Source organism: Panthera uncia (assembly GCF_023721935.1).
Source record: "Panthera uncia isolate 11264 chromosome B2 unlocalized genomic scaffold, Puncia_PCG_1.0 HiC_scaffold_24, whole genome shotgun sequence".
Taxonomy (NCBI): Eukaryota; Metazoa; Chordata; class Mammalia; order Carnivora; family Felidae; genus Panthera; species Panthera uncia.
In genome coordinates, this window is record NW_026057580.1 from 3,371,242 (window position 1) to 3,382,959 (window position 11,718).

Consider the following 11,718-nt stretch of genomic DNA (forward strand, 5'->3'; position numbering starts at 1 on the left):
GCTGTGAAACACTTTTACACCCCTTGCCCCAAGCTTAGACTTAGTGTTTTTGGCACAGGTGTGCATTTTTCGGCACCATTCAGTAAGCCAGTAGGAAGAGGAGAAGGAAAATGAGTCTCTGTGCCTTCCCAGGGCACAAGCAGCCCAGCAGGGCTCCCCACTTAGGTGAGAATTCCTGGAAAGATGAGGTTATGGCAGGAGGCAAACTCAATAAAAGTGTGCCCTGTATTTTTATCAAAATGATAGGAAAATATTTCCTTCATCCCAAGCTAGAAGATACCCAGGGACCCATCTCCTTGGCTGAGACAGCTTTGGAGAGGGACCCCTTGTGCCTTTGCCTCCTGCTTGAGAAAGCAGAAGTTACCTCCCTGATCACAGCTGACTTCCTGCATCTCTCTTGTCTCCACCTCCCTTCCCCCATAAGTGAGGACAGAAGCTGCCGTGAGTGTCCCCTTTGGCTTTTCCTACAGAATATGGAAAATTACAATGGCCTTGGGCACTCAGTCACCAAACAGGAGGCTTATGTTCTCCTCTGCAACCTGAGGCAGCCAGGCCCTGAGCCATGCCCAGCACCATGCAGAAAATCTCTAGAGTCTCAGGAGTTCTCAACCTAAGTTCTAGGAACTAGGATGGGGGAGGGAGATGAGGCGGAATGAGCCTTTGCTTTCACCAAACTCTAACTGCAATTTAGGTATACCTTCAGTGACAGTGATGTCGTAGGCAGCCAAGCCCAGTAGGACCAGCAACACCTACTACCAGTAAAATTGCAATGTGGCAGATATCATAAAATATCTTTTATGCTCATCAGTACTTCAAAATTATGGTAGTTATTAGACTCACCATTAGATCTTTTAATTCCATGCATTTATATAAAAGCATATCATATTGATATTTTTGTATCACAAAAATTTAAAAAATTTTGATAACTATTTCAGTATAACTGATTTCTCTTAAAATTCAAAGTTTTTTATTTTATGCACCCTAAAAATTATCATTCTGAAAGAGGGTCCATAGCTTCATCAGACTGCCAGAAGGATCCCTGGCAAGAAAAAAAGGTTACACACTTCTTTCTTGACCTGGATTCCCAAATGCCTGAAACTACATGAAAAAACTGGGCATTAAGGGTACGTACATTTTTCTGGAGAAAATATCCCTAGTTTGTCTGATTCTCAGAGGGGTCAGTGGCCAAAACAATAAGGAAATTGGTTCTAGATAAGTACCCCATCAACAGGGCCAGGACTTCAAGCAAAGCAGACCCTGCTGGGGCACAGCCTGGTCCCAGAAGCAGGGCTGTGCTGGCCCACCCAGCTGGGTGGCCTGAAAGGAAGGGAGGGGGAGCAGGCCTCAGCATATCCAGGGCCAACTCGTCAGTCTTGTGGGACTCAAAGAACCCAGTGGTCTGTTTTCATCCCTGGAGAGGTAAGAGGGAAAGACCTTTTATAAACTGCTTCTTCCCCCAAAAGTAATACAAAGTTTTGCTCTTGAAAAATATCTAACTCACTAAACCAAAGTAAAACCAAAGTGTTCATTCCAACACTAATGAAATAGACTCATGATGAAAGACACCAATGACCTACACTAATATAATTTTTCACTCTGAGTACAGGTTGTTATCACAAATAATTCTGAATTCTCCATAATTTTGGTCCAGTATCATATGTTCATGGATCCAGTTTGCCTCTCAAGAGGAGGCAAGTCAGAGGCTGCCTTATGGCTATAATTCATCTCTCAGAGAGGATGATCTGCACACACAAAGGGTCCAGATATGCTAGCAGAAACCTTGGGCAAGTGGACCTTTGTTTTTTTCTGGATCATAACAAGCAGAGCTCATACCAATGTTGAGATTCAAGTATTCGCTGCTACCAATAAAGTGGTAGTTTAGTGGTCCTAATAAAGCCAGTGTCACTCTTACTTTACTTTATGCAAAGAGCAGACTAAGACCCATCCCCCGGCCACCCATCTTCCAAATGTGTTCTTGATCCAAGGGGGCCCCAGTGAGTAGATCACTGAGACTCAGCCTCATTACTGAACCAGCTCTCATGGTGCTTAACCCCAAAAGTAGCCCACCATGGGGTCATTACTGCATGTTCTGACAAGGTTAAGATTAAGGAAGTATAACGTGGAAATTGTACACACATTTAAATTTAAAATCTCCAAGGCAGTATTGAAGGAAACATTTCAGGATATTAATGACCTTTCTAAGTGGATTTTTCCTAGGGAGAAATTAAATCAAGTGGAGTTTTCAGTCCCCAGTGACTGGAATCTTAGACTTAGTGAATGTAAGAGTCAGGAGGTGGGAGCTTGGCACAGATGTACCATCACATGTGTGGGATGGTGACTCAGCTCCACACCCAAACTGTGCCACATCCTGCTTCTGGACCCCAGGGCAGGAATGGGATGCTGTGGAGTGCACATGGAATTGGCCTGCAGAGAGGAAATGAAAGCTGTATTTGTGAACTACAGATCGACCAGCCCACGTGTCACGATTAGGTTGTCTTCCTGGGTAATCTGGTTTTCTCTGACATTGTGATCAAGAACTACCACTCAAGTTTCATCATCAAAATTCTTGGAGGCTAGCAATTCAGGTGTAAACACATAATATCCAATTTTTACATGGCATAAGTCAACCAAAACCTCCATCTTATTTCCTTTTCTTATAATAAGCCACCCCAAACTAGTCCTTTTCTGTCTAGCCACCAAGTCCTTTTCTGTCCTTCTCTGTACACCATTTGCATCAATTCTGATGTTGAATCAGTTGAAATCAGAAATGGAAGAAATAGCCAATTTAAGATCTCCCTGAAAAAAGGTAGAGTCTTTGTTGGTGTAGGAGAGCTATCTTCACTGTATTTCCCTGTCCCATACACAAGAGCATTAGACTGCTTTTCATCACATGGGCTGTGCATTTAAACATTCACATACACCCTGCTTCCATTCATCCTATCTCTAAAAATGCTACTGAGCCCAAACTGTGGGGAAAGAATGAGACTGTGTTAGAAGCAGTGGCATCAACCAGGCCATTTCTCACTTACTAGAATTCTGGAATTCGTTCTTTTATGTCAGTGTTCTATGATTGGCAGCATTGTCTCTGGCAACAAGAAACAATTGAAGGGCTGTTCTTTGGCATAAGTCCCACTCCTAGACCAGTCTAGGAACCAGCTGCTTTGGAGGCAGGTGAAAGAATTTGACTGGCACCTCTTGGCACCTCTTCGCACCTCTTCATCCTCTACTGACCTCTCCAGGCCTAAATGAAAACTAATGTCACCGGATGCTGCACAGAAGGGTTTTCACTAGTAAGCCAATCAGTAGTCAATTCAGAAATCATAGGAAATGTAATAGAAGTAGCTATAGCGGGAGGTAAGGGGGAAAACCAAACACTAGAAAACTAACAAAACACTCTGGAAGGTTTTTCTTGTACTACAAATTCAAAGGACCCCAACCCACCATTTGAACAATACTCTTAAAAAAAACATTTCTCAGGGCACCTGAGTGGCTCAGTCAGTTAAGCACCTGACTTCAGCCCAGGTCATGATCTCACAACTTGTGGGTTCAAGCCCCAAGTCAGGCTCTGTGCTGACAGCTCAGAGCCTGGAGCCTGCTTCAGATTCTGTGTCTCCCTGTCTCTCTGCTCCTCCCCTGCTCTTTCTCTCTCTCTTTTAAGCATAAATAAACATTTAAAAAATTTTAAACATTTCTCTTATACATTTGGGCATTGGGAAAATCATTCCTCAGATCTGGGTCTCCATCAGCAGAACAAATAGGAAGATTTTCAGTTGTGTGCATTTTCTGTGCTTTGATCTTCTCTTGAGGTTTACTTCTAGACCTATTGGTGCATGTTGGCTTCTAGTATCTTATCTGGGAGTAGGGGAAAGATGACATCCAGGTCATTCTGCTAGATTCTGAAGACCTGAATTAAGTGTATTCTTTTGTTACTCATTGACACTAGCTCCGATTAACAACCACCCCAACAACAGCTTCCACCTTTTGTTGAGCACTGACTGTGCTATGCCGAGAACATGACATATGCTATCTCCTTTAATCCTTTCAAAGAAGAGCCATTACCCATAAGGGGGGCAGGGGTATACCATATATTGTATATTCTAGATCACAGTTTTTAGTCTTAACACCTCTGAAATCAAGATACATTTGGCCATCCCACCTGGCCTTTTTTTTCACATTTTACAAACTTCTGGAATGAAGATGAGTCTTAATATTGAGGTAGTCTAGAGTCTGTGAAATTCTAGTGAATTATCATTATTTTGTGGATTTTAGAAATTGGAGTTTCAGTGAGGTTGCCTGCTAAGTGACCAAGTTGGAATTAAATTCCATTTCTGTCCAACTTCAAAACTTTTATTTAACTTTTTAAAGTGTATTTATTTATTTATTTATTTTAAGAAAGTGATAGCAGGGGAGGGGCAAAGAGAGAGGGAGAGAGAGAATCCCAAACAGGTTCTGCACTGTTAGCACAGACCCTGACATGGGGCTCAAACTCATGAACTCCAAGATCATGACCTGAGCCAAAACCAAGAGTCAAATGTTAACCAACTGCATCACCCAGGCACTCCCCACTCAAAAACCTTTAAATACAGTTTCATAGTTCCATAAATTCAGATTTCTCTGACTTTGAATTTTTCTTCCACATTTGAAATTTCACTCAGCTGTTACTCAGTTTTCCTGAATCTTTGGTCTTTATCCAGTGTGCCCAATGAAAGGTTCAAACAACATCCTAGCTCATGCACACACAGCCCAACAAGATTAAAAGAGTCTTTGTAACATGATTAATGATAGGTCATCTAGTACATATTGGGGCTTAGTTGCAGGGGCCAGTGGGGTGAAACCCAGCCTTGCTCTCATTTCCATATGCACCAGCCCAGGGTTATGTCTGCCCTTAGGAAGGGATGATTTTTTCTGGTTTGCAGAAAGATACACTGTGGACTTGAAGCAGCTCTGGTAGGATTCAGTGTCCCACATGGGTTTCAACCATCATCTTCAATGGTTCGGAAAATAGAATAGCAGGATTGTATTTTCAGGCTCCGTACAATTCCAACTGAGTGGGTTTAGAGATGCTTCAGAAAACATGAGAGAATTCAAATCATTAACTTAGATGAGGTTTAGTAGGAATGGGGGTCACGAAGGACTTATGCCTAAGTACCAAAACCCGCACCAATAAGGACTATAGAAAGCCCAATTAAGGGCAGGCATAGGAGTCATCAGTGACCACAAAATAAAAACGTGTTACCATAAAGTGGAAAAATACTATATTCTCAAAGCTAAGAAATGCAGAAGCCAAGACTCACTCTGCCCAGTATTTCCATATGCACACTGCCTTTTCTGTATGAGAAGAGAGATGGTTCAGAAAAAGCAGCTAAAGTAATGACTAAAAAGTTACAGAGTAGATTTTTGGCTTTATTAAACAATTCACCGCATGTTTATTTTATAATTTTTTTAAGTTTATTTATTTATTTTGAGAGAGAGAGAGGTTGCGAGCAGGAGAGGGGCACAGAGAGAGGGAGAGAGAGAGATGTCTAAGCAGGCTCCGCAGAGCGCAGTGCGGGGCTCAAACTCAGGAACTGTGAGATCATGACCGGAGCCAAAATCAAGAGTCAGATGCTTAACCGACTGAGCCACCCAGGTGCCCCCACCACATGTTTATTTTAAATAACAAGCTCTGTGCATTCGAGTATTCATGTGATTTTTTTAACACGCTTATCAAAAAAATTCAGTTAATCTGTGCTCAGTTTGTATTGGCCAGTATGTTTGGCTATAAGCATAAAAGGAAATTTACTGTCTTGTGTAACCCAGAAGTCGAAGGAGTGCAGCTGGTTTCACATGTACCCTTTTCTCCCTCCTCCTCGTCCTCCTCGTCCTCGTCCTCCCTGTCCTCATCCTCCTCCTCCCCCTCCTCTTGCTCCTCCTCCTCCTCTTTTTCCTTTTTCTCCTCCTCTCCCTACCCCTCCTTCCATCTCTCAGTGCTACTTGACTAAGTTCCCTGACGGCCTCACCCCATTTAGTGACAAAGTACCTCTGAAAGCTCTCAGTTTACATGGTCTGTGGAATTCATAATCCCAGTAAATGGGATCTTTCCCCACAAGGCTGGCAAAAGTCCCTGAAGGGAGGATGCTTAGCCTGGCTTAAGCCATGTGCCCATCTCTAAAGCAATCCCTCTGTCCAAGGGGAATGAAACACTTTGGCTGGGCCTAGATGTTGTGCCCATTCCTCAGGCTGGGGCTTACTCCGCTGCCTGCACCACATAAACTGAACCCAATTTGTAAGCAATTGAAGAGTTATCTTTCCAAAGGGAGAAATGCAGGGCGCTCAACAACCACGTTCATTACAGACCTTTTCAGAAATTTGTCTGTGGGTTGAAACAAAAAGACATCTGTAAAGGAATGAATTGGAGGTCCTATGAGAAAAGATAACAGTTAAAGTAATTTATCCTACAAAACAGAAAGCTATGCATGGGGAATTTAAAAACTGGTTTTAAGTTTTGGGTGCTTCTGCTATAATGGAAGAAATGCACAATTACATTCTAAAAAATAATAGGGATAGTAAGAAAATTGAGATTGGGAAGCTCTCTCAAAACCCATGCAACTCTATAACTGTAGCTCTAACAAAACCAATTACAATCCTAATTTTAAAAAATGATATAAATAGGAAGAAATGTTAAATTCCTAACACATAGAGAGGGAAACACTCTCTAAAACATCAGATTTTGGGGGCACCTGGGTGGCTCAGTCCATTAAGCGTGTGACTTCGGCCAAGGTCACGGTCTCAACGGTTCCTGAATTCAAGGTTCTCTGCTGTCAGCACTGAACCTGCTTTGGATCCTCTGTCTCCCTCTCTCTGTGCCCCTTCCCCACTCGTGGGAAAAAAAAACAAAAAAAGAAAACATCAAATATTTTTTTGCTAATTTGAGGCTTCGTGATAGAAGCATAAGGAAGTGTTGAGGCGCTGAGTTACAGAAATGCGAATAACACGCTCAAGGATGAGAAGAGCCATACAATAAACCCCTTTCTTCTACCCAGGAGCACTGGCCACACTGGACCAAGAGAAGGAATGTGGGGAGAAGGGGACTGTGTACAGCCCTCTGCTTCTCTCTACAGCCAACTGGGCTCAGCTCTGCAAGCTGACATTATATTTGGTGACTTCTTCTTGGGGGTGCAAAACTTTAACTTACTAGAGAAAATATCCTTTGTGAGCAAATGCAGCTGCCGCATGACACTGGTTTCTGCCAAGGGAACACATTTATAAGCAGACTGACTGTATATGACGTGATGTCATGCACAGTGACCGATAAATTGTAATTCATCTTTAAAGAGACTCAAAAACGGAAAAAATAGTTTTCAGGTGTATTGCAAATACTGCTAATCACGTGCAAAAACATTGTGTCCAAAAGGTAATTAAATGGAAAGGGACCCTAGGAATCTTTCAAAGCAGGATTGATAGGCATCTCTGTGAGATAACTCTTGGCATCTAGAAACAAAAAGAGCAAAGCTGAGTTCTCAAGGTCCCTTCTGTCACAATTTGGAGCATTAAAACTCCAAGACATGCAGTTATCTAAGTGACAGCCCATAACCAGTATGTATGATGGCTTCACAGAATTGATTGAGTGCTTTGCTGTCAGAGTTTGGAGATCAAACAAACAAAAAATGATTTGAGCAAGTCAGAAGGCTGTAGAGTGTATTAAATGACAAGAGGTGACACTAATAATTGTCATGTATAAGAAGGAAGCCATGATTTGTTTGGACTGACAGCCAAAAAAGATGGATGGCTGCTTTCCCAGAGTCCTGACAAGGTGGTCTCACCTTGGTAAATGAACCAGGGTCCAGGATCTGGCTTGGTCTGGATGGATTCAGGAAAAAACATGCCAGTCAAACTCACTGTAAACCAGAGAAGCAATTTTTAAATTTATCATGGAGGATGTTCCTTTATAGACAGGAACTCTTTTCCCTTTAAATGCATTTATTTATTTTTGAGAGAGAGAGAGCACACGAGCAGAGGAGAGGAAGAGAGAGAGAGGAGAGAGAGAATCTCAAGCAGGCTCCGCATTGTCAGCACAGAGCCCAATGCAGGGCTTGATCTTACAAACCATGAGATCATGACCTAAGCTGAATCAAGACTCAGAAACTTAACCAACTGAGCCACCCAGGAGCCCCTCTAGATAGGAACTCTTAAACTGCCTCCATCTGGGGTATCTTCTCTTAAGAAACAAAATAGATTAGTTATTGGAAGGTTGGCAAATAGGCATCCCTAAGCACAAAGAGAATCACAATGAAGAAAAGAGCTTTGAAAGATAGGTTCTCACAGCAGTGCCAAAGCCTTATAGGGTGTCCATTGCCCACAGGAGCAAATATCCCTGCAGCCATTACAGTTGGTCTCCAGGATGACCAGCCCCCTTCTGTGCATTATAGCCTTTTCTTCACAAACGATAAGATACCATTCGTTAGGTTTCTACTTACTGAAATGATTTTCCATTCCTGCCTCTCAATGATGAAGCCCACATCACTTTGAATAGTGTTTTAGGTCATAGAAATAATCACATTTAGTTTGGCTCTTTCTATTTTCAGAAATAGAAACCCAGTTGAGCTAGCTCAGGCTTAGGATGCAAAACTCTCATCAAAATACAGTGACGGTATCTGAGACCCCCCAAGCTGAAATGAGAGCCAGAGCCAGGACCTGGGGAACCATCAGGAGTCACGGTGTCTCCAAAGCCCAGGGCCCCTTCCTCCTGCCTCCCTCAGGGCCTCTGGCCCCCTCTGTGCATGCTTGCTCTTGTAAGCTGCTCATCCTGCTGAGCCTAGGACCCCCTTGCCCATGCCTTTGGTTTGCTCTGGCCCCAGCTATTCCTGAAAGCATCCTTTAACTCTCTGTCCTCAAGGTTAATGAGCTACTTATTTGCTTATTTCTGAGCTCAAAGTTACAAGAAAGAAAACTGGAGTGACCCAATATATCTTTTCTAGGCCTCAAGGACAGCAGCTGCTGGCCAGCTTAAGAATGTGCTGTCTTTAGGTCAGAAACCTGCCCCTGGTTCAGACAGGCAGGGAGGAAAAGAGGTCTTGTGTTTCAGAAAGTGGCCACCTGGGCAGCAGTGTGACAGGAGGGGTTTCTCTTTTAAAAGGAGGATGGGTGGGGCGCCTGGGTGGCGCAGTCGGTTAAGCGTCCGACTTCAGCCAGGTCACGATCTCGCGGTCCGTGAGTTCGAGCCCCGCGTCAGGCTCTGGGCTGACGGCTCGGAGCCTGGAGCCTATTTCCGATTCTGTGTCTCCCTCTCTCTCTACCCCTCCCCCGTTCATGCTCTGTCTCTCTCTGTCCCAAAAATAAATTAAAAAACGTTGAAAAAAAAAATTTAAAAGGAGGATGGGTAGAACAGGTGCAGTGATTGACATCCTGTATCCCCTTGGCTTTATCTCACAGAGAGCTGTGTAAAGATTTTTGCTAGTTCCAACTCTTATAAGGTTATATCAATTCCTTTATTTCCAGTTTCTAAAGAAAGCAGTGTGCCATTTTGCGTGTGTTTTACCAACAGAAACAGTGACTAATCTTTGTAAAGTGTGTTATAATATTTAGGGTTTTATTTTGTTATTTTTATGTAGTCAAAGCCACTGATCTTTCCTTTTATGACTTCCTTCATTGCTTTTGTACTTGGAAAGGGTCATTGGAACAATGATAACGATGAGTTGTTGATTCCCGAGTATTTGTTTAAAGCTTTCTAAATTTTCTAATAGTTTTTATTGTCTATTTTTCATACTGAACTCAATTAGGATTTATTGTGGAATATGACATCAGCTGAGGCTGTAAGTTGAATCTTTTGCAAAGAGCCAATTTTCCCAACACCTATTTGGTTTAATGAAATGCCTTAGAATAAAATTTCTTCCCTTCATAGAAGAGTCATTTCAGATTTTCAGAAGGCAGCTAATGCATCTAATCTCATCATAGCTGCGATGTACATCCTGGACATGATAATTTCCGTACAAGTATTTCAGAAATAACTTTGCCAGCAGATACTGTTATCTGGATATCAGAAGAACCCTGCAGAAAAGTACCAACTTTTATGTAAACCCGGAAGCTAATGGATGAGGAGTAACAGATGCATGTCTGTAAGTGGGTGGTCCCGGCAGGCTGAGGGCCCTCTCCACACTCTGTGAAGGGAAGGAGACGGTCTTGTCTTTCAACACAGCAGCATGAGCTGGTTCACCTTCCTGATCCACCAGGGAAAGATAGATGGTACTGTGTTGTTTCACCTCTAAGGAGGAAAAGCATATTTCATTATCTTATACTGATTCAAAAGGAGGAATCACACTGTAGCTGGGGTAGAAGTGGATAGGGGCTTTGTCAATGAGGCTGTGCAGGGAAGAGCTGAAAATAGCAGAGAATTTGCTGTGTCTACTGCCAACGACCCCGAAAATGCTGATGAGTTCCCCACTGAAAACCAGCAATAGCTTTCAAAAGCAGAGGACACACAAGGGTGTGAATATCCCTCTCCCACAATGGTCATTCCGTTCAGGGTGGAGATAGCCTGGGTTTGCTTTTGGCTTCATGTAGTCACCCAACCCTGCGGGCCAGCCCCACTCCCTAACAGTCTGACCACAAGTTACCTGATGGGGACCAACAATTGCATGTGCAGCTCCACGGCAATATGTGCCCATTAAAGCACAGACCTGCAGAGGAGGGGGGATCAGATACCATGCAGAGACATCTGCCCCTCCACAGGGACTCAACATTCCCCTTCCAGTGGGCAGATGTCCGCTGCTGGACAACATTTAAAAAGCAGAGATGTTCCCAAGCACAGTTCAGACCACGTCACTAATTGGGCATCTCATGAACAAAAGCCCAGCCCCGGCAGTCTGTGTGGGGAAAATGGTAACTGCAGGACTCTGGGCAGCTGCCTGAGCAAAGCTGAAAAGACAGCCACAGGCAGGGTGAGTGGGAGCACCACCAGGACTCCCCAAAGTTTGGTGTCAATGTTTGGACAGATTGGGGTTGCCTGAAAGGACTGGGAGTAAACAGAGAAGCTCAAGGTCAGCCATTGTGTGTCCAAGCACAGACTCTGGGCCAGCAAGAGTCAAAGAGGTGGAGTCCTCACTATAATAATAATAATAATAATAATAATAATAATAACTAACTTTGGTAGAGATACTATTTTTGTCCTGTTGATATAGATAAGAAGCCGAGGCCTGGGGAAGTTACTAAACATGCTGAACAGTACACCACTAGCAAAGGGTAAAGCCCAGGCTGGAACCAGTTTCTGTTGCGCTCCAAGGTCAATGCCCTTGGATGGCAGGAGAATTCACAACTCAACTAAGTAGGTGTTAGGACCCTGCTGTGTAAGTGCCTGGGAAGGTCACGTGTTCTGTCTGAGTCCAAGATGATGATAAAAAGAAGAAAAAGGAGCCAGTGAAGAAAGCCTTTACCCGTCTCTTTACTTCCAGCAATGTAATAAAGGTAGGAGGCCGAGAGGTTGGCAGGAAGCGGAAAAGGGCTAAGTCAGCCAAGAGAGGACAGGTCTGCCTTCCTAGGCTCTCTCTCCTGATCTGGAGTTTAGAAAATTATAAGTTTGGGGCACCTGGGTGTCTCAGTCGGTTAAGTATCTGACTCTTGGTTTTGGCTCAGGTCTTGATCTCACAGTTTCGTGGGTTTGAGCCCCATGTTGGGCTCTGCACTGGCAACTTGGAAGGAAGGAAGGAAGGAAGGAAGGAAGGAAGGAAGGAAGGAAGGAAGGAA

At 43.5% G+C, this 11,718-nt stretch overlaps 1 protein-coding gene across 2 annotated transcripts in view; it reads left to right on the forward strand.

The window, feature by feature from the left end:
- The window catches only part of KIF6 (kinesin family member 6), a 385,696-nt gene that overhangs the window by 297,522 nt on the left and 76,456 nt on the right, over nucleotides 1–11,718 (forward strand). The window lies entirely within an intron of this gene.